The sequence below is a fragment of the Somniosus microcephalus genome, unplaced genomic scaffold (genome assembly GCF_052327205.1).
Source record: "Somniosus microcephalus isolate GS21.2 unplaced genomic scaffold, FLI_Smic_1.0 unresolved_chr2, whole genome shotgun sequence".
Lineage (NCBI taxonomy): Eukaryota > Metazoa > Chordata > Chondrichthyes > Squaliformes > Somniosidae > Somniosus > Somniosus microcephalus.
Genome location: NW_028225180.1, coordinates 23,211,185 through 23,233,462, shown reverse-complemented (window position 1 = coordinate 23,233,462; position 22,278 = coordinate 23,211,185). Strand labels below are relative to the sequence as shown.

Sequence of the window (22,278 nt, the reverse complement as noted above, 5' to 3'; positions counted from 1 at the left end):
ACGGGGTGGATACTGAGTAAAGCTCCCTCTACACTGTCCCTGCAAACACTCCCAGGGCAGGTACAGCACGGGTTAGATACTGAGTAAAGCTCCCTCTACACTGTCCCATCAAACACTCCCAGGGCTGGTACAGCACGGGTTGGATACAGAGTAAAGCTCCCTCTACACTGTCCCTGCAAACACTCCCAGGGCTGGTACAGCACGGGTTGGATACAGAGTAAAGCTCCCTCTACACTGTCCCATCAAACACTCCCAGGGTTGTTACAGCACGGGTTAGATACAGAGTAAAGCTCCCTCTACACTGTCCCTGCAAACACTCCCAGGGCAGGTACAGCACGGGTTAGATACAGAGTAAAGCTCCCTCTACACTGTCCCTTCAAACACTCCCAGGGCAGGTACAGCACGGGTTAGATACAGAGTAAAGCTCCCTCTACACTGTCCCTTCAAACACTCCTAGGGCAGGTACAGCACAGGTTAGATACAGAGTAAAGCTCCCTCTACACTGTCCCATCAAACACTCCCAGGGCAGGTACAGCACGGGTTAGATACAGAGTAAAGCTCCCTCTACACTGTCCCAGCAAACACTCCCAGGGCAGGTACAGCATGGGTTAGATACAGAGTAAAGCTCCCTCTACACTGTCCCATCAAACACTCCCAGGGCAGGTACAGCATGGGTTAGATACAGAGTAAAGCTCCCTCTACACTGTCCCATCAAACACTCCCAGGGCAGGTACAGCATGGGTTAGATACAGAGTAAAGCTCCCTCTACACTGTCCCATCAAACACTCCCAGGGCAGGTACAGCACGGGTTAGATACAGAGTAAAGCTCCCTCTACACTGTCCCATCAAACACTCCCAGGGCTGGTACAGCACGGGTTAGATACAGAGTAAAGCTCCCTCTACACTGTCCCATCAAACACTCCCAGGGCAGGTACAGCACGGGTTAGATAGAGAGTAAAGCTCCCTCTACACTGTCCCATCAAACACTCCCAGGGCAGGTACAGCACGGGTTAGATACAGAGTAAAGCTCCCTCTACACTGTCCCTTCAAACACTCCCAGGGCTGGTACAGCACGGGTTAGATACAGAGTAAAGCTCCCTCTACACTGTCCCATCAAACACTCCCAGGGCAGGTACAGCACGGGGTTTGATTCATAAGAACATAAGAACATAAGAAATAGGAGCAGGAGCGGGCCATTTGGCCCCTCTTTCTGCTCCACCATTCAATAAGATCATTGCTGATCTTCTACATCATCTCCACTTTCCTGCCGATCCCCATATCCCTTGATTCCCTTAATATTAAAAAATCTATCGATGTCTGCCTTGAATATACTCAACGACTGAGCCTCCACAGCCTCTGGGGTAGAGAATTCCAAAGATTCACCTCCCTCTGAGTGAAGAAATTTCTCCTCAGTCCTAAATGGCCGACCCCTTATTCTGAGACTGTGACCCCTGGTTCTGGACTCCCCAGCCAGGAGACACATCCTCCCTGCATCTATCCTGTTAGGCCCTGTAAGAATTTTGTATATTTCAATGAGATCACCTCTCATTCTTCTAAACTCTAGAGAATATAGGCCTAGTCTACTCAACCTCTCCCCATAGGACAATCCCCCCATCCCAGGAACCAGTCTGGTGAACCTTCGCTGCACTCCCTCTATGGTAAGTATATCCTTCCTTAGGTAAGGAGACCAACACTGTCCACAATACTCCAGGTGTGGTCTCACCAGGGGCCCTAGATAATTGCAGTAAGATGTCTTTACTCTTATACTCAAATTCTCTTGTAATAAAGGCCAACATACCATTTGCTTTCCTAATTGCTTGCTGTACCTGCATGTTAACTTTCAGTGATTCGTGTACAAGGACACCCAGGTCCCTCCGAACACCAACATTTCCCAATCTCTCACCATTTAAAAATACTCTGCTTTTCTGTTTTTTCTACCAAAGTGGATAACTTCACATTTCTCCACATTATATTCCATTTGCCATGTTCTTGTCCACTCACTTAGCCTGTCTATATTCCCTTGAAGCCTCCTTGCATCTTCCTCACAACTTACATTCCCACCCAGCTTTGTATCATCAGCAAACTTGGAGATATTACATTTGGTCCCCTCATCCAAATCATTGATGTAGATTGTGAAAAGCTGAGGCCCAAACATTGATCCCTGCGGTGCCCCACTAGTTACAGCCTGCCAACCCGAAAATGACCCGTTTATTCCTACTCTCTGTTTTCTGTCCGTTACCCAATCCTCAGTCCATGCTAATATATTTCCCCCAATCCTATGAGCCCTAACTTTGTTTAATAACCTCTTGTGTGGCACCTTATCGAATGCCTTCTGAAAATCCAAATACACCACATCCACTGGCTCCCCCTCATCTATTCTGCTCGTTACAACCTCAAGACACTCTAAGATTTGTCAAACACGATTTCCCTTTCATAAATCCGTGCTGACTCTGCCCAATCCTATTATTATTTTCTAAGTGCCCCGTTACCACGTCCTTAATAATAGATTCGAGCAATTTCCCTACTATTGCTTTGCGGAACACCTCCGTTCAGTCCGTCAGGGTGACCCTGAGCTTCCGGTCGCCTGTCACTTTAATTCAACGCTCCATTCCCACTCGGACCTCACCGTCCTCCGCCTCTTGCATTGTTCCACGGAAGCTCAGCGTAAACTCGAGGAACAGCACCTCATCTTCCAATTAGGCACTTTATAGCCTTCCGGACTCAATATCGAGTTCAACAATTTCAGATCATAACCTCGGCCCCCATTACATTTTTACTTATATTTTTATCCACACCTTTGTTTTGGTTCCCCCCGCCGCCCCCCCCGCCCCCCGCACTTTCCTTTTTTTCCTCTCTCCCACATGGCAGCTGTCTCCCATTCTGCCAGCACATTTCACACCTAATCTCGAGCCGTCTTTTGTCTCCACTAGTCCTATCACCATCTCGTCTCGTTTTGAATACCTCTTAATGTCTCTTCACTTCTCTTTTGTTCTCTCCCAGCCTGGCCTCTCAATCTATTCCATTTCCTGTGCCTTTCCAGTCTTGGCAAAGAGTTTGATTCGAAACGTTGACTCTATTTCCTCTCCACAGATGTTGCCTGGCCTGCTGAGTTTTTCCAGCATTTTCTGTTGTTACTTCGGATTTCCAGCATCCGCAGTATTTTGCTACCCCCTGCTATTGACGTCAGGCTAACTGGTCTGTAGTTCCCGGTTTTCTCGCTCCCTCCTTTCTTAAAGAATAGGGTTACATTTGCTACCTTCCAATCCACAGAAACTGGCCCAGAATCTGTGGAATTTTGGAAAATGACAACCAATGCATCCACTATCTCTATAGTCAACTCTTTCAAAACCCTCGGATGTAGGCCATCAGGTCCAGGGGATTTATTGGCTTTCAGTCCCATTAATCTCTCCAGTACTTTTTTTTACTAATACAAATTTCTTTCTGTTAGCGTTTTAGGTCGATGGCCCTTCGTCAGAGCTGGAAATAGTTGGAGATGGAGCAGGTTTTTAAGCAAGTGTACGGGCAGGGAAAGGGGGAGGGGAGGAAAGAACAAAAGGCAAGGTCTGTGATAGGGCGGAAGGCAGGAGAGATGTTGAGTCCGGCAGGCTGTAAAGTGCCCAATCGAAAGATGAGGTGCTGTTCCTCGAGCTTACGTTGAGCTTCATTGGAACAATGCAATAGCCCGAGGACAGAGAGATCAGAGTGGGAGTGGAACGGTGAATTAAAGTGACAGGCGGCCGGAAGCTCAGGGTCACCCGTACGGACTGAATGGAGGTGTTCCGCAAAGTGGTCACCCAATCTGCGTTTGGTCTCCCCAATGTAGAGGAGCCCGCATCGTGAGCAGTGAATACAGTACACTAGATTGTGAGAAGTACAAGTAAATCGCTGTTTCACCTGGAAGGGGTGTTTGGGGCCCTGGACAGTGGGAAGGGGGGATGTAAAAGGGCAGGTGTTGCATCTCCTGTGCTTGCATGGGAAGGTGCTGAATGAAGGCGAAGGGGTGCTGGGGGTGATAGAGGAATGGACCAGGGTGTCGCGGAGGGAGTGTTGCCTTTGGAATGCTGAATGGGGAAATGAGGGGAAGATGTGTTTGGTAGTGGGATCACGCTGGAGGTGGCGGAAATGGCGGAGGATGATCCGTTGAAATTGAAGGCTGGTGAGGTGAAAGGTAAGGACAAGGGGAACCCTATCATGGGAGAGAGATAAAGGTGAGACTGTGTACAGTGATACAAAGAGACACCAGCAGAGGGAGATTAATAAAGGCGAGACTGAGTACTGTGATACAAAGAGACACCAGCAGAGGGAGATAGATAAAGGTGAGACTGAGTACAGTGATACAGAGAGACACCAGCAGTGGGTGATAGATAAAGGTGAGACTGAGCACTGTGATACAGAGAGACACCAGCAGAGGGTGATAGATAAAGGTGAGACTGAGCACTGTGATGCAAAGAGACACCAGCAGAGGGAGATAGATAAAGGTGAGACTGAGTACAGTGATACAGAGAGACACCAGCAATGGGTGATAGATAAAGGTGAGACTGAGCACTGTGATACAGAGAGACACCAGCAGAGGGTGATAGATAAAGGTGAGACTGAGCACTGTGATACAAAGAGACACCAGCAGAGGGAGATAGATATAGGTGAGACTGAGTACTGTGATACAGAGAGACACCAACAGAGGGTGATAGATAAAGGTGAGACTGAGCACTGTCATACAGAGAGACACCAGCAGAGGGAGATAGATATAGGTGAGACTGAGTGCAGTGATACAGAGAGACACCAGCAGAGGGAGTTAGATAAAGGTGAGACGGAGTGCAGTGATACAGAGAGATACCAGCAGAGGGAGTTAGATAAAGGTGAGACTGAGTACAGTGATACAGAGAGACACCAGCAGAGGGAGTTAGATAAAGGTGAGACTGAGTACAGTGATACAGAGAGACACCAGCAGAGGGAGTTAGATAAAGGTGAACAAATGTAGGAAGTTGCACAACACCAGGTTATAGTCCAACAGCTTTATTTGAAATCACAAACTTTCGGAGCGCTGCTCCTTCTTCAGGTGAAGTGGAGAAATGCATAAAGACACAGCTTATATAGTCAGAGAATCATGTCAGATGTTTACAGGTAACCTTTCCAACTGCCATTTATCACACCTCGGCAGAGAGATAATCACAGCAGACAAAGGTGTGAATGGTGTCCAAACAGGTCAGTCAGGGAAACATTACATCAAAGAACAATGAGGTGGGGTCACAGGGGGTCAAATATTACAGATGCTGGGGTCTGTATGAAAAACAAAAAAACAGACAAGAAACATTTTTTTTGGCTGGAAATCACAGCAGGTCCGGCCGCATCTGTGTAGAGAGAACAAGCCAATGTCGACTCGAGTCTGGATGACCCTGCATCAGGTGGGGTTACATGTAGCGTGACATGGACCCAAGATCTCGGTTGAGGCCGTCCTCATGGGTGCGGAACTTGGCTATCAGTTTCTGCTCGACGATTTTGCATTGTCGTGTGTCTCGAAGGCCACCTTGGAGAATGCTTACCCGAAGATCGGAGGCTGAATGTCCTTGACTGCTGAAGTGTTCCCCGACTGGGAGGGAACACTCCTGCCTGGTGATTGTTGCGCGGTGTCCGTTCATCCATTGTCGCAGTGTCTGCATGGTCTCGCCGATGTACCATGCTCCGGGGCATCCTTTCCTGCAACGTATGAGGTGGACAACGTTGGCCGAGTCACATGAGTATGTACCATGTACCTGGTGGGTGGTGTCATCACGTGTGATGATGGTATCTGTGTTGATGATCTGGCATGTCTTGCAGAGGTTGCTGTGGCAGGGTTGTGTGGTGTCGTGGTTGCTGTTCTCCTGAAAGCTGGGTAATTTGCTGCGAACGATGGTCTGTTTGAGGTTAGGCGGCTGTTTGAAAGCGAGTAGTGGAGGCGTGGGGATGGCCTTAGCGAGGTGTTCGTCGTCATCGATGACATGTTGAAGGCTGCGAAGAACATGGCGTAGTTTCTCCGCTCCAGGGAAGTACTGGACGACGAAGGGTACTCTGTTGGTTGTGTCCCGTGTTTGTCTTCTGAGGAGGTCTATGCGATTTTTCGCTGTGGCCCGTCGGAACTGTCGATCGACGAGTCGAGCGCCATATCCCCTTCTTACAAGGGCGTCTTTCAGTGTCTGTAGGTGTCCATCACGTTCCTCCTCGTCTGAGCAGATCCTGTGTATTCGCAGGGCTTGTCCATAGGGGATGGCTTCTTTAACGTGGTTAGGGTGGAAGCTGGAGAAGTGAAGCATCGTGAGGTTGTCCGTGAGCTTGCGGTAGAGTGAAGTGCTGAGGTGTCCGTCTTTGATGGAGATTCGTGTGTCCAGGAATGAGACTGATTCTGAGGAGTAGTCCATGGTGAGTTTGATGGTGGGATGGAACTTGTTGATGTTATCGTGTAGTCTTTTCAGTGATTCTTCGCCGTGGGTCCATAGGAAGAAAATGTCGTCGATGTATCTGGTGTATAGCGTTGGTTGGAGATCCTGTGCAGCGAAGAAGTCTTGCTCGAACTTGTGCATGAAGATGTTTGCGTATTGGGGTGCGAATTTGGTCCCCATGGCTGTTCCGTGTGTTTGGGAAAAGAACTGGCTGTCGAAGGTGAAGACATTGTGGTCAAGGATGAAGCGGATGAGTTGTAGGATGGCGTCTGGAGATTGGCTGTTGTTGGTGTTGAGTACTGGGGCTGTCGCAGCGATGCCATCATCGTGGGGGATATTGGTGTAGAGTGCCGAGACGTCCATCGTGGCGAGGAGTGTTCCTGGTTCAACTGGTCCATGGGTGCTGAGCTTCTGTAAGAAGTCTGTAGTGTCGCGACAGAAGCTGGGGGTTCCCTGTACGATGGGTTTCAGGATGCCCTCGACATATCCAGAGAGGTTCTCACACAGGGTTCCGTTGCCTGATGCGATAGGACGTCCAGGTGTGTTGGCTTTGTGTATCTTTGGGAGGCAGTAGAAGTCTCCCACGCGGGGAGTACGTGGGATGAGAGCATGTAGGATGCTTTGAAGGTCTGGATTGAAGGTTTTGATCAGTCTGTTGAGTTGGCGGATGTGTTCTTTGGTTGGATCTGCGGGTAACTGTCTGTAGTGTTCCTGGTTGTCCAGTTGTCGGTATACTTCTTTGCAATAGTCCGTTCTGTTCTGTATGACGATGGCACCTCCTTTGTCTGCTGGTTTGATGACGATGTTGCGGTTGGTCTTGAGAGTGTGGATGGCGTTGCGTTGTGCTCGGGTGACATTCTGGACTGTCTTGTGAGTGCGGCTGATGAATCTGGCGTTGATGCATCTCCTGACAGCTTGAGCATACATGTCAAGCTTAGGGCAGCGACCCTCCGGAGGGGTCCAATTTGACTCTTTCTTCTTCGGTTGCTGCACTGCGGATCCCTCCGTCTGCTGTTCCGGATCATTGATTGTCTCATTGGGTTCGCTGCTGACATCTTGGTGAGACTGAGTACAGTGATACAGAGAGACACCAGCAGAGGGAGAGAGATAAAGGTGAGACAGAGTGCAGTGATACAGAGAGACACCAGCAGAGGGAGTTAGATAAAGGTGAGACTGAGTACTGTGATACAGAGAGACACCAGCAGAGGGAGAGAGATAAAGATGCGACTGAGTCTTCTTCTGAGGCAGTCCCTCGGAGCCGAGGATGACCTGTTTCCACATTAAAAATGAGTTCTCAGGTGACTGATGAGTCCAATGTGGGACCTACAGTCTCTGTCACAGGTGGGGCAGATGGTGGTTGAAGGGGAGGGTGGGTGTGGTGCTTGTGTTGACGTGCGCTCCTTGTGCTGCCTGCGCTTGGCTTCCGCTTGCTCCCGGCGAATAGACTCGAGGTATTCGGCACCTTCCCGGATGCTTCTCCCCCGCTTTGTGCGGTCTTGGGCCAGGGATTCCCAGGTGTCAGTGGGGATGTTACACTTTTTCCAAGGAGGCTTTGAGGCTGTCCATGAAGCGTTTCCTATGCCCACCTGGGGCTCTCTTGCCGTGTCGGAGCTCCGAGTAGAGTGTTTGTTTTGGGAGTCTCGTATCGGGCATGCGGACAATGTGACCCGTCCATCGGAGCTGATTGTGCATGGTCAAAGCTTCAATGTTGGGGATGTTGGCCTGAGCAAGAACACTGACGTTGGTGCGTCTATCCTGTCAATGGATTTGCAGGATCTTGCGGAGGCAGCATTGGTGGTACCTCTCCAGTGCTTTGAGGTGCCTGCTGTACATGGGCCATGTCTCTGAGGCATACAGGAAGGCGGGTATTACTACTGCTCTGTAGACCATGAGCTTGGTGCCGGGTTTGAGGTCCTGGTCTTCAAACACTCTCTTCCTCAGGCGACCGAAGGCTGCACAGGCACACTGAAGGCGGTGTTGGACTTTGTCATCGACGTCTGCCCTTGTTGACAGTAGGCTCCCGAGGTATGGAAAGTGGTCCACATTGTCCAAGGCCTTGTCGTGGACAATGTGCGTGATTCTTTAGCGCAGTCAAGACCATCTACCGCCCAAGCACCCAAGGCCCTACCCCACTGCGGGCCAAGGATGGAGAGGTGCACATCAAGGACAGAGAGGCAGTCAGTGCCCGCTGGAAGGAGCACGTCTAAGATCTCCTTAACCGAGACTCTGTCTTGGATGCGAGTGTCCTCAGCTCCATCCCACAGCATGCTATCCGCCACCATCTCAGCACAACCCCAGCCCGGCATGAGGTTGAAAAGGCCATCCGACAACTGAAGAACAACAAGGCCTCAGGAGCAAATGGAATCCCCGCCGAGGCACTAAAGCATGGCGGAGAAGCACTACTGGCGCGAATTCATGAACGAATTTCTCTTATCTGGAAGGAGGAGAGCATGCCAGGGGATCTCAGAGACGCCGTAATTGAGACTGAGTACAGTGAAAGAGAGAGACACCAGCAGAGGGAGAGAGATAAAGGTGACACACATCCTATCCCCCAGACTGACCTACCTGTGTTCACTGCGGGATTTCTGTTCAGTGCGGGCCCTGTGTTCAGTGCGGGCCCTGTGTTCAGTGCGGTCCCTGTGTTCAGTGCGGGCCCTGTGTTCACTGCGGGATTTGAGTTCAGTGCGGGCCCTGTGTTCAGTGCGGGCCCTGTGTTCAGTGTGGCCCCTGTGTTCAGTGCGGGCCCTGTGTTCAGTGCGGGCCCTGTGCTCAGTGTGGGCCCTGTGTTCAGTGTGGGCCCTGTGTTCAGTGCGGGCCCTGTGCTCAGTGTGGGCCCTGTGTTCAGTGTGGGCCATGTTTTCAGTGAGGGCCCTGTGATCAGTGCGGTCCCTGTGTTCAGTGCGGTCCCTGTGTTCACTGCGGGCCCTGTGTTCAGTGCGGGCCCTGTGTTCAGTGCGGGCCCTGTGTTCAGTCTAGGCCCTGTGTTCAGTGTGGGCCCTGTGTTCAGTGCGGGCCCTGTGTTCAGTGCGGGCCCTGTGTTCAGTCACGGCCCTGTGTTCAGCGTGGGCCCTGTGTTCAGTCTAGGCCCTGTGTTCAGTGTGGGCCCTGTGTTCAATCTGGGCCCTGTGTTCAGTCTGGGCCTTGTGTTCAGTGTGGGCCCTGTGTTCAGTGCGGCCCTGTGTTCAGTGTGGGCCCTGTGTTCAGTGCGGGCCCTGTGTTCAGTGTGGGCCCGGTGTTTAGTGTGGGCCCTGTGTTTAGTGTGGGCCCTGTGTTCAGTGCGGCCCTGTGTTCAGTGCAGGCCCTGTGTTCAGTGCGGGCCCTGTGTTCAGTGCGGTCCTTGTGTTCACTGCGGGCCCTGTGTTCAATGCGGGCCCTGTGTTCAGTGCGGGCCCTGTGTTCAGTCTAGGCCCTGTGTTCAGTGCGGGCCCTATGTTCAGTGTGGGCCCTGTGTTCAGTCACGGCCCTGTGTTCAGCGTGGGCCCTATGTTCAGTCTAGGTCCTGTGTTCAGTGTGGGCCCTGTTTTCAATCTGGGCCCTGTGTTCAATCTGGGCCTTGTGTTCAGTGTGGGCCCTGTGTTCAGTGCGGTCCTGTGAATTTTGACCCACAGGACCCACACTGAACACCGGGCCCACACTGAACACAGGACCCGCACTGAACACAGGGCCTGCACTGAACACAGGGCCTAGACTGAACACAGGGCCGCACTGATCACAGGGCCCGCACTGAACACAGGGCCTGCACTGAACACAGGGCCTAGACTGAACACAGGGCCTAGACTGAACACAGGGCCCACATTGAATTTTGAAAAACAGCTAATTATCCCTGAACATCACCTGTGCTTTCTTGATAGTCAGAAAATGTAAACATTCAAATTATTGACTTCTCTGAGGTACAGGGATAGAGATACAGAAAGAGAGAAAGTATAAGAGAGACAGAGTGAGAGAGAGAGAGGCAGAGAGAGAGAGAGGCAGAAAGAGGCAGAGAGAGAGAAAGAGAGAGACAGAGTGAGTGAAAGAAAGAGGCAGAGAGAGAAGCAAAGAGAGACAGACAGAGGGACAGATATAGATAGAGCGAGAGAGATAGAGAGAGAGTTTGTGAGAGAGAGCGAGAGAGACACACAGAGAGACAGAGGGAGGGAAAGAGTCAGAAATTCAAGGCCCAGGAGCATTTCCCCAGCGGGGACTCTCTGCGAACTATCTGACTGTGCGCTCTGTTTTAATGTGTCGATTCACCCAGAATCCAAACTATTCATTCCAAATTGACATTGTCGTCTAATGCGCTCGGAGAAAAACTGCAACTCGATTTATACGGCGCCATTAACGTAGTGAATCATCCCAAGGCGCTTCACAGGAGTGTTTATCAGCCACAGACTGACACCGAGACATATAAGCAGATATTGGGACAGGTGATCAAAGAGGAAGGTTTTAAAGAGCGTCTTAAAGGAGGAGAGAGAGGGAGAGAGGACTAGAGAGAGAATTCCAGAGCTCAGGGTCGAGGCAGTGATGGAGGAGTGAGGAGGGCTGGAGGAGGGAGGGCAGGAGGAGGGAGAACTGGAGGAGGGAAGGGAGGACTGTAGGATGGAGGGGTTGGAGGAAGGAGGGAGGAGGCACGCTGGAGGAGGGAGGGGAGGAGGGCTGCGGTCGGGGGAGATTGCAGAGAAATGCGGGTCTGGGCGGTTAGTTGGATATGTGCAGAGTTTCACAGAGTGGGGTGTTGGAGGGTTGGAGGAGGGACGGTTGGAGGGGGACGGAGTGGAGGAGGAGATTGCAGAGTTCCGCTGGTCTTGGCCGTGACTGAGTGTTGGATTTCGTTCAGTGTTGATCGGAGTTGGTGGTGGAGGAGGAGGGGAGGGGGAGGGAGGGGGACGAGGGCTGCAGGGGGGAGGGGATTACACAGATAGGCGGGTCTGGCTGGAGAGTTGGATGTGTTCAGTGTTCTGTGGAGGGGGGTGAGTGAGGGGGAGGAGGAGGGGAATGTGGAGATCCATGGGTCTGGGCGGAGAGTTGGATGTGTTCAGAGTTCCAAAGTTTGCACAAGGATCTTGAGCTCGTGGCTCCAGGTTTCGAAGCAGAATGCAACATGGATCTGGGACAGGTTGGACCTCTGCATGTCGTTCCCCTCAGGACCGTCCTTCAGGTAGCCGTCTACTCGATAACAGTGTTTCTCCTGTCCAGGTAGGTAAAGAATCAAGAGATAACAGAGGGCCCACACTGAACACTGGGCTCGCACTGAACACAGGGCCCGAACTGAACACAGGGCCCGCACTGAACACAGGGCCCACACTTGTTATGTATTGTGTGTTCTCCTCCCACCTGTGGTGGAGCTGTCACAGCAGATAAATGGTTGGGTGTTCTCTTGGTTAAGTTTAGCTCTCTTTGTTCGGAACTCTCCAGAACTTCCCTTTCCCTTCGAATAAAGCACTTCATGTTTGAATCTCTGAGTTCTGTGTTCTAATTGTGTCTAGGTAAAAAGGTACCGACACAACAAAGTGGCGACGAGGATGGGATGAATCTGCGTACGTTACGGGTGCAGTGAGTAAACAGAAATTTAAATTTGAAACGTGAGATGGCTACTATAATAGGAAACATCGGTGATTTTGATGAAAATGTGGAGCAATGGAGCACTTATAAGGAACGTTTTGACTATTTTGTCTTGGCGAATGCGGTGGCAAACGAAAAGGTCGTGCCTATCTTTTTGAGTGTAATGGGGCCGAAGACATTCAATTTACTTTGCAGCCTTGTGCAGCCAGATAAGCCAGGAACTAAAACATATAAGCAACTACTGGAAATTCTTGGAGCACATTTTTCACCAAAACCTCTGGTTATTGCTGAGAGATTTAGATTTCACAAATGGAACCAAGAGGAGGGGGAATCAGTGATGATGTTTATTGCTGCTTTAAAAAGGTTGTCGGAACACTGCCAGTTCAAGGAGGTGCTGAATGATACCATTAGAGACAGATTTGTGTGTGGTCTGCAAAGTGCAGCCACACAGAAGTGCCTTCTTACTGAGGACAACCTTATTCTTGAAAAGGCCATTGAAGTTAGTGTTTCCATGGAGATGGCGGAAAAGGAGGCTCACCAGTTGTGTTCAACAGGGAAAGTTCACAAGGTGTCGTCTGAGCCTAAAGGTGCGCGGAACGGCACATGTTACCGTTGTGGGAAAACGGGCCATCACGCTAATGACTGCTGGTGTACGGAGCTGAAATGCCGAAATTGTGGCAAAAAGGGTCACATTGAACGCGCCTGTAGAGGTAAAAAAAGAACAGACAGAGCTGGGAAGCATGGAAGCAAAATGTCTGTATTTGGACAAGAGAGGAAAAAGAGTGTTCATTCAGTGCAGTATGATGGAATAAGCAAAACAGAGGGGAGCGATACCTTTGAGGAGGAAGAGGTGCACATACTGACGGTTGCAGGTGGCTCAAATGGCTACTGGGTGTCACCACTGGTGGAGGGACAATCAGTGCGGATTGAGGTGGACACAGGCGCGGCTGTGTCCCTTGTTTCAGACACTGTCTACAACAAAATGCTAAAGCATCTTACACTTCAGCCAACAAACATTGTGCTAAAGACATATACCGGCGAACCTGTGGCCCTGAGAGTCGCCATTGAGGTGACAGTTAAATTGAACGGACAGACTGCAAAACTGCCACTATATGTGGTAAAGGGAAATTACCCATCGCTACTGGGACGTGCGTGGCTAGAGAAAATCACACTGGACTGGCCTGCAGTCCACATGATGTCAAAAGGGGAGTCAGGTCTGACTGCAGTGTTAAACAAACATGCAGAACTCTTCAATGTGGAACTTGGGAGCATGAAAAAGATCAGCGTGAGACTGGACATTAAACCTGACAGCAAGCCGAAGTTTCACAAAGCCCGACTTGTACCCTATGCAATTAGGCCAAAAGTTGAGGCTAACTTGGAGGCCTTAGTAGAGAATGGAGTCCTGGAGCCTGTGAGCGTGAGCAAATGGGCCACACCCATTGTTCCTGTCCTGAAAACGGATGGATCTGTTCGAATCTGCGGGGATTTTAAAGTGACTATTAACCCGGTGCTGTCTGCGGAACAGTACCCTCTTCCCCTCATTGATGATCTTTTTACGGGCCTGGCCGGAGGGCAAAAATTCAGCAAAATAGACTTATGCCAGGCTTATCTACAAATGCATGTCGATGACAAATCAAAGGAGCTGCTGACAATTGTGACACACAGGGGCTATACAGGTACTGCCGCCTTCCGTTTGACATTACGTCGGCCCCTGCTCTATTCCAAAGGGCAATGGATCAGATTTTGAGTGGACTGCCAGGAGTCCAGTGCTACCTGGACGACATCATTGTCACTGGGACAAAAGAGGAGGATCATCTTCTGAACTTGGATGCAACACTACAATGACTGAAAGAGTACGGACTCAGAGTTCGTAAAGACAAATGTGAATTCTTTCAGTCTTCAGTTGAGTACCTGGGGCATGTGATTGACGCTACTGGCCTGCATAAGGCGCCGTCAAAGGTCAAGGCGATCGTGGAGGCCCCAGCACCCCAGAATGTGAGCCAGTTACGTTCATTTCTGGGGCTACTTGACTACTATGGGAAGTTTATTCCAGACTTAGCAACATTGTTGAAGCCGTTACATCAGTTGCTATGTCAAGGCAAAACATGGAAATGGACTGAACTGTGCAACGAAGCTTTCGCCCAAGCAAGGAAAGCATTGCTGAAATCGGAGGTCCTGACACGCTTCGACCCAAAGCTACCCATGCAGCTAGCATGTGATGTATCACCATATGGTGTGGGAGCAGTCATATCCCACATCATGCCTTCGGGCGAAGAGAAACCTATCGCCTTCGCATCACGCACCTTGAACAAGGCCGAGAGTAACTATGCGCAGATCAAGCGCAAGGCCTTGGGAATCGTTTTTGGAATTCAAAAATTTCATCAGTACCTGTTTGGGAGAAGGTTCACACTCCTGATGGACCACCGTCCATTGACTTCAATCTTCGGGCCCCACACCGGAATTCCATCTCTCGCTGCAAGCAGGATGCAAAGGTGGACTTTACTGTTGTCAGGACACACATACGACATCAAATCTGTCACTGCAGTTCAGGTGCGAAGGTACACCCGCAATGATCCAGTCCTGTCTGAGGTAATGGATGATGTCATCCGAGGGAGATCTATAGGAGATTCTCCTAGTTTGAAACCTTACGTTTCAAAAAGAAATGAGCTCTCCGTCCAGGCAGGTTGTCTTCTTTGGGGACGCCGTGTCATCATTCTGCCACCTCTGAGGGAACCTATACTGCAACAACTTCATACAAGCCACAGTGGGATGGTTCAGATAAAGGAAATGGCAAGAAGCTACTTCTGGTGGCCAGGTCTCGATGGGAATATTGAGGAGAAAGCCAAAACATGTTCCCCATGTCAAAGGGTCCGGAATGTTCCACAGCTGGCAACTCTACACCCCTGGGATTGGCCTGCAGAAGTGTGGCAGCGAGTACATGTGGACTTCGCCGATTCTTTCTGTTGTGTATGTACCTTTAAGAGAATAACTGGTCTCAGACTGCAGTACCGGCAGTGACCACCCCTGTATAAAAGGCGCTAGAGAGCCTCTGTTGTTTAGTTTCGTTTATGCCTTTCACCAGTAAAGTTCTGTTTGTTTTCTCTCCTGCTAGTCCGTGTCTCAATCATTCACGGACTTAACACTGGCGACGAGTTAGAAACGAACTTACCTGCAACTCAGCAGCAGCTCCGACGACGTTGTTGAAGGTCGGAGCCAGAAGAAAGAAAAAAAAAAAAAAATAGGCCAATGAAACTCGAGAAACGGGCGTCGACCATCAATCATCGAGTTCAAAACTTGCAGGAGAGACTGTTCAGAGCCAGGCTGGGTTCCTCGGTCCGTGGTTTCCCAGCTAATCGGGCTGGTGGCAGGTAGTGCTCTGATCCTTCCTGGGCTGCGGCGGGCTGAAGCTCGATCGGGTGGCCTTTCAATGGGGCCGGGCAGCGAGTCGGGAAGCAAGGAGAGAGAGAGAGGGTGGAGCACACAGGGCGCGGCCGGTGTTTCAAAGGTGGGCAGCGTTCGGACCTCAGAAGAGGAAGGGAAGTCTCCCAGAGGGTCCGCTCCATGACGGGAAGATAATAAAAGAAAATGAATTAATATTTAACGCGCAGGAAACCGTGGAAAGCAGCGCTAACAATAGCGGGGACGAAGACAAAGCGCGGGAGGCGCCATTTTGTTAAATTGGGGAAGAAGGCAAAGCGCGGGAGACGCCATTTTAGATTTGCAAGATGCCGAAGACTGGCTGTATCACTGCTTTTGATAATACATTAGAGGACTGGACCACGTAGGTGGAAAGGGTCGAGGTATATTTCGAGGCAAATGAAATCGCGGGGGGGAAAAAGGCATCAATATTGCTAAACGTAATGGGTGCTAGAACGTACGGCCTATTGCAGGATCTGATTACTCCAGCCAAACCGAAGGCGAAGAGTTTTAATGAAATTGTTGCTGTTCTACGGAGCACTTAAACCCTGCACCGCTGTTGATAGCAGAAAGATTTAAATTCCACAGGAGAACTCAGCACAAAGATGAGAGCAATGCTGAGTATCTTACGGAACTACGCAAGCTTTCAAAGCACTGCCAGTTCGGAGCAGGACTGGCAGATACCCTACGGGTCAAATTTGTCTGTGGACTCCTGAGTGAAGGAACACAGAAGAAGTTACTCGCAGAAAAAGAGCTGACGCTACATAAGGCTTTCAGCGTGGCAGTATCGTATGAAGCAGCAGCCAGGGGAGCTGCAGAAATTCAACAAAAACCACAGGAATACGGCACCCATGAAATGACACGGGGATTTGCAAAATGTTATCGCTGCGGCAGAATTAAACATGACCAGAAGGACTGCTGGTCCAAAGACAAAATATGCAGACAATGCGGGAAGATTGGACACATTGCACGAGTTTGTAGGTCTGGGAAGAAGACCAGCGACAACAAAAAAGCTACTAAGGAACCGTACAAGAAAGTACAAAAGATGACGGACAGTAGTTCCGAAGACCAGATGAGCGATAGTGAATCCGAGAACAGGAGATTAAGCTGTCTCAAACTTCACAATGTAATCACAAAAGAGGATCACCGAACCATTTGGGTCACCCTCATGATAGCAGGGTCCCAAGTTAAAATGGAATTGGATACAGGATCAGCGCTAACCGTCATGAATCGATGAGACTATGAGCAGCTATTTTCACACATACCCTTGAGAGAGACATCCATCGTCTTGACGACGTATACGGGGCAAAAAGTATACCCCAGAGGAAAAATAAGGGTGCCTGTCGAATACAATGGCAAGAAAATACGGAAATTGGATCTCTACATACTGCCAAATGGTGGACCACCGTTATTGGGACGGGAATGGATCAGGAAGATAAACTTAGATTGGTATTCCATTCATGCAACGATGGTGGACGGTAAAAAAGATGAAGACGTCACTCCTGGACGATTGTCAACAATCTTAGTTAACGCCAAAGAGGTATTTCAACAAGAACTGGGCATGCTTAAAGGCGTAACCGCCTCGTTAAAAATAGAGGAGAATGCAGTTCCCAAGTTTTTCAAAGCGAGACCGGTACCATATGCAATTCGTCCAGCTGTCGAGGCAGAGCTGGAGAATCTGGAGAAGGCGGGCATGTTGTCTAAGGTCGACTGGAGCGAGTGGGCGACACCCATCGTTTCTGTCATGAAGAAAACGTTAAGCAATAAGTCCGGAGAGCCAAGGAAGATTCGCATCTGTGGGGATTTCAAGGTGACGGTGAACCCTGTCCTTCACACAGTACAATATCCTCTTCCAAGGATAGAAGACATCTTCGCCTCACTGTCCGGAGGGAAGCGTTTTACAAAACTTGACCTAGCACAAGCATATTTGCAGATGGAGGTTGAAGAGTCCTCTAGGAAGTATCTCACAATAAACACTCACAAAGGTCTTTACCAGTATCATCGATTGGTATTCGGAGTAGCATCGGCTCCGGCGATATGGCAAAGAGCGATGGAACAAATCCTGCAAGGGATTCCGGGGACTCAGTGTTACTTGGACGACATCCTTGTAACAGGTGAAGATGACAGTGAATACCTTAACAACCTAGAACAGGTGCTCACCAGACTACGAGAACATGGGCTGCGAGCCAACCGCCCCAAGTGCGAATTTTTTAAGAAACAGATATCGTATTGTGGCCATGTGATTGATGAAGAGGGGTTACATAAGTCCCCTGACAAAATTGAAGCGGTTGTTAAGGCCCCAGCGCCTGAAAATGTGTCGCAACTGAGGCCATTCCTCGGGTTGGTGAATTACTATCATAAGTTTTTGCCGAATTTGTCGACAATTCTGTATCCACTGAACGCCCTGCTACGAACGGGGGTAGCATGGAAATGGAGCGATGATTGTAAACGTGCTTTTCAGAAGAGTAAGGACTTAATCACTTCGAAGGAAGTATTGGCTCATTCAACCCTGCACTGCCAATCAGGCTGGCGTGTGATGCGTCTCCCTACGGCATTGGGGCGGTACTGTCACATAAATTCCTTGATGGCTTGGAGAGGCCGATAGCTTTTGCGTCACGCTCGTTAACTTCTGCCGAGCGTAACTACGCCCAGATTGACAGAGAGGCCCTCAGCCTAGTGTGGGGGGTGAAGAAGTTCAATCACTATCAGCATGGTCAAAAATTTATTCTACTAACCGATCATCAACCTCTTGTCTCCATTTTCAACCCTCAGAAGGGCGTACCGATAATGACAGCACAACTGCTGCAGCGATGGTCCCTTTTCCTAGGGGCACACCAATATGACATCGAGTACAGGGGAACTAAACAGCATGGAAATGCTGATGGATTGTCACGTCTACCGTTGCCGATGGTGGAAGAAGAAGACCTTGCAGTGGATCCAACGGAGTTATCCCACTTGACCATAGTCGAATGTCTCCCTGTGACGAATGCAAACATAGAAAAGGAAACACGGAATGACCCGACACTATCACGGGTCTATGATTTAACGGTGAATGGATGGCCAGCACATGGCGAACCATTGCTGCCAGCATTTTCATCAAGAAGATAACAGCTGTCAGTGTGCAGAGGAACCTTGATGTGTGGATCCAGAGTAGTAATTCCACCTAAGTTGACGGATAGAGTGCTCAATGAGCTTCATGAGGGTCATCTGGGTGGGGTAAAAATGAAGAGCTTAGCCAGAGCGTTTGTGTGGTGGCCGGGAATCGATAGAGAAATCGGAGAGATGACCAAGAGCTGTGCAGGATGCCAGAAGGTCCAAAACGCCCCACCACAAGCTCCTCTGCATCCATGGGAGTGGCCCTCATCTCCATGGCAAAGGGTGCACATTGATTTTGTTGGTCCCTTCATGGGCTTGATGTTTTTAATTGCAGTGGATGCACATTCAAAGTGGCCAGAGGTAATAAAAATGTCCTCAACCACCACGGAAAAAACTATCGCAGTTTTACGAACCATATTCGCCAGGAATGGGCTGCCTGAACAGATTTGCTCTGACAATGGACCACAGTTTGTGTCTGAAGAGTTCCGGAGGTTCTTAAAGAACAATGGTGTTAAGCATTACACATCTGCCCCATATCATCCAGCCACTAATGGATTGGCCGAGAGGTTTGTCCAAACATTCAAGAAGGCTATCAAGGCAATGTGTAATGAAGATATACCCCTACAACACAAGGTGGACAACTTCTTGTTTGCCTACCAGAATGCGACACATGCGGTTACCAACCAAACTCCAGCCATGATGTTCTTCAGTCGAAGACTACGATGCCGCTTGGATTTCGTTAAGCCAAACGTCCGAAGAGATGTGGAGAACAGGCAGTTTCAGAATATGAATGAAAGGCCGACCAGGAGTTTTAAGATAGGTCAACCAGTTTTGACCCGGGACTACTGCACTGAGTAATGGCAGCCAGGAACGATTTGTACACGACAAGGACCTCTCATGTATACCGTGGACGTTGGGGAGAGCATTGTAAGATGCCATGCTGACCAGATTCTAGAGTCACTGGAAAATGTCAACTCCACACCACGATCTGATACACCTGGTAATGAAATCGACGTTCCAATTGCAGCTACCGCAGAACCGGTAATATTGGAAGCAGATGAACCAAACAACGACATTGATTCCGACTCAACATTGCCAGAAGAACCTGATACTCCAAAGAGGCGTTATCCAGACAGAATTAGGAAGCCTCCTCAAAGACTGAACTTATAATTGCTTAAACTTAACCAATGTATCTAGCAACAGTAATTGTGATTGTAATTCGTTATCATTAGTTGTTAAATGAATGTTATGTACTGTTTACCTAAAAGGGGAGGAATTGTTGTGTATGTACCTTTAAGAGAATAACTGGTCTCAGACTGCAGTACCGGCAGTGACTACCCCTGTATAAAAGGCGCTAGAGAGCCTCTGTTGTTTAGTTTCGTTTATGCCTTTCACCAGTAAAGTTCTGTTTGTTTTCTCTCCTGCTAGTCCGTGTCTCAATCATTCACGGACTTAACACTTTCGAAGAGAAGATGTTTATGGTGGTTGTGGACGCTCGTAGCAAGTGGCCGGAGGTCGCTGTGATGAGGTCTACCACGGCAGAGAAAACAATTGAGAAACTTGGTGAGATGTTCAGCCGTTATGGCTCACCAGAACAACTCGTAAGTGACAACGGTCCACAATTTGTATCACAGGAGTTTGCAACCATCCTGCATGTGAATTGTGTCCAACACATCAGGTCTGCGCCCTATCTTCCCTCTACTAACGGCCAGGCAGAAAGGTTCGTGCAAACTTTGAAGCACGCCTTGAAGGCATCGCAAGGTCAGGGCTCAATCCACCAACGTCTGAACAGCTTCCTGTTGTCCTGCAGGAACAATTTGCATGCCACAACCAAAACTTCCCCCATGATGAAGAGGCAGTTGCGGACAAGTTTTGACTTGCTTAAACCTCCAAGGGCAGAGCAGGTTGTCCATCATCAACAACAAGCTGAAGTTGAAAAGAGAGAGAAGGTTTCATCCGGGAGAGCACGTCCTAGCTCGAAACTACAACACTGGACCGAAATGGGTTCCTGCTATGGTGATCGCGCAGACAGGCCCTGTGTCTTACATGGTTGAGACTGCTGAGGATGTCATCTGGAAAAGACACACAGATCAACTGTTGCTAGGAGCAGAGACAGCCACAGAGGCTCCAACGGCTGGTTGGCCTGAACTGTTTCCGGATGATACCGCAAACCAGCATCCTTTGCCACAGTGCTCTTCTCCAACACAGGAAGTCAAAGAGACTGTTCCACCTGTGCAAACTCCTGACTTTCGACTGACGCAGGCACCTTCTCTATCTAGGCCTGTGTCAATGCCTACTGCTGTGGAAGCCAGCGATGACCGCCGGTATCCTGACAGAGAGCAGCGGCCTCCAAGACGCTTGGATTTGTGGGCTTAGCGACTTACCCACAAGACTGGGGCAGAATAAACCCCAGGGTAAAGTCAGGGGTTGAGGCAGTCTACCTCGACCCTAGGTTAGTTGAGTGCATTGAAAGTAACTTACCTGTTGAGGAATAATGTGGACCTTCCATTTAAGAGGGGAGGAATATGTTATGTATTGTGTGTTCTCCTCCCACCTGTGGTGGCGCTGTCACAGCAGATAAATGGTTGGGTGTTCTCTTGGTTAAGTTTAGCTCTCTTTGTTCGGAGCTCTCCAGAACTTCCCTTTCCCTTCCAATAAAGCACTTCATGTTTGAACTTCTGAGTTCTAATTGTGTCTAGGTAAAAAGGTACCGACATAACAACACTGAACACAGGGCCCGCACTGAACAAAGGGCCCCCACTGAACACAGGGCCCGCACTGAACAAAGGGCCCACACTGAACACGGTGCCCCCACTGAACACGGTGCCCCCACTGAACACAGGCCCGAGCACTGAAAGTGTAGAGAGAGGAGGTGAATGGGAGTTGGGAGAAGATAATGAGGGGGATGTGTAGAGAGAGGGTGAAGGGTAAGGAAGAGAGAGACAGACAAAGAGGGGGAAGTATAGGGGAATTGAGCAGAAGGAGGGGGATTTGTAAGGGTGAGAGAGCCTGTTCTTGTGTTGGTCTCGGAGCAGTTTCATACTTAAAAGTAAACATGCTGTGAATTAACAAATTTGCACAGGCCCCAGTGAGATTTGAACTCACGACCCCTGGTTTACAAGACCAGTGCTCTAACCCCTGAGCTATGGAGCCACCTGTACTAAATTGCTTCTCATTCCGGTTAGTGCTGTGCATTTGAAGAATGAGGCAGGGCGCAGTTTGTAGTGTATGTACCCGTCTACCCTTAAGGAAATTATTGTATGTAACCGTTCACCTTTAAGGGAACTACTTTAAGTGTGGCACTACTTGTTTGGCTTCTGTATACTGTAATACCGATAGTGACCACACCAGTATATAAGTGTTGTGACAGGATAACTGGGGCAGATTCGCCCGGACCTTCGAATAGTAAAGACCTGTTTGTTGTTATTTCTGAAGTCTGTGTATTTATTAACTACACAACCCACAGACTTTACAGTGGCGACGAGTCCGATCGTACCCTGCGGCAAGATTACCAAAGCAAGAAGAGCGTCGAAGAGAGGCAACCGCCCTCGTCGTGCTGCTGGAAGAAAACACGAGGCTGCAGCAGGAGAAAGGTGGAAGACTTTAGCAACAAAAGCTTCTGTCTGCAACAGGCACTAACTACCCTTCTACCTCGGTACGGAGTGAGCCGATCAGCAGGGAACAAGGCGGCCGAAGAGACTGTGAGTAGGGGAAGGTGTAGAGAATATCCGGAGGATAAGGGCAGAGCACTCGACCTCGGTCGAGGGGGAGCTGAGCCGGTCAAAAGTCGGGTCCAACGGCGTCGGGTGAC

The 22,278-nt window shown here is 49.7% G+C and overlaps 1 non-coding gene across 1 annotated transcript; it reads right to left on the bottom strand.

Annotated features, from left to right (window-relative positions):
- Window positions 1–21,547: 21,547 nt before the first annotated feature.
- On the bottom strand, window positions 21,548–21,620 carry trnat-ugu (transfer RNA threonine (anticodon UGU)). Its single transcript has one exon. It is a non-coding gene; the product is annotated as a tRNA-Thr (tRNA).
- Window positions 21,621–22,278: the final 658 nt, after the last annotated feature.